Raw genomic sequence first — 1,182 nt, 5'->3', positions numbered from 1 at the left:
AAATTGAAAAGGTCATTAAAAAATTGCCCCAAAACAATTCCAGCCCAGTAGGCTTCATTGGTGAATTCTACCAAATGTTCAGTGAAGCAATGACATTAATACTACTCAAACTATTCCAGAACACAGAAAATGCTGCAATACTGCTGAACTCATTCTAAGAATCAAGCAAAAGCCTGATACCAAAAGCAGGGAAAGACATCACCAAAAAAGAAAATTAAAGACCATTATCCCTCATGAACATTAACCAAAAGATCATAATGAAATACTAGCAAATAAATCCAACAAAGTATTAAATAAATAGTCCATGATTACAAAACAAGATTCATAATGTTACACAAAGATGCTTCAACATTAGAAAAATATTCAATGTAATCCACTGTGTAAATAAAACAAAGGAAAAGAAAACATGATCATATGAGTAGATTCAGAAAAGACATTTGACAAAATCCAACACCCATGTTTGATAAAAATGCTCAGCAAAATAAGAATAGAAGGGAAGTTCCTCAATATAATCAAAGTAATGTACACAAAAGTGATGGCCAACTTCATTCTCAATGGAGAAAGTTTGCAAACTTTCCCCTTGAGAATTGGAACCAGACAAAGTTACCCTTTTCCACAAGTTGTATTCAATATTGTAGTTGAAGTCCTAGCCAAAGCAATAAGGCAAGACACAGAGATAAAAGACATTATGTAAGCAAAAAAAAAAAAAAAAGAAGAAGAAGTACAACTATATCTACAGATGACATGATCTTACACATAGAAAATCCCAGTGACTCAACAAGAATTACTCGAAGGATTCAGCAAAATATCAGTGTGCAAGCTCAATACAAATATCAGTTGGATTCCTCCACACTAACAAAGATAACTCTGAAAAGGAAATTAATACTTTTTACAACAGACACCCAAAAGATGAAGTACTTTGGAATAAATCTAACCAGAGGCACAGAACACCTATATAAGGAAAACTACTACAAGACTAAACACTAATAAAAGAAATCAAAAAGAGACCTACATAACTGGAAGAATATACTGTACTCATAGATAGAAAGAGTTAAAAATGACAATACTACCTCAGCTAATTTGAAGATCTAATGGGAGCTCTGGTAGCATAGTGGCTAAGACACTTGCCTGCTAACCAGATGGCTGGCGGTTCAAACCCACCAGCCACTCCTCGGAAGGAAG

Source organism: Orycteropus afer, unplaced genomic scaffold, assembly GCF_000298275.1.
Source record: "Orycteropus afer afer isolate SDZICR_OR568_19922 unplaced genomic scaffold, OryAfe1.0 scaffold00935, whole genome shotgun sequence".
Classification (NCBI taxonomy): Eukaryota; Metazoa; Chordata; class Mammalia; order Tubulidentata; family Orycteropodidae; genus Orycteropus; species Orycteropus afer.
The sequence above is the reverse complement of the archived record's forward strand: the minus strand, read 5'-3'. Positions refer to the sequence as shown.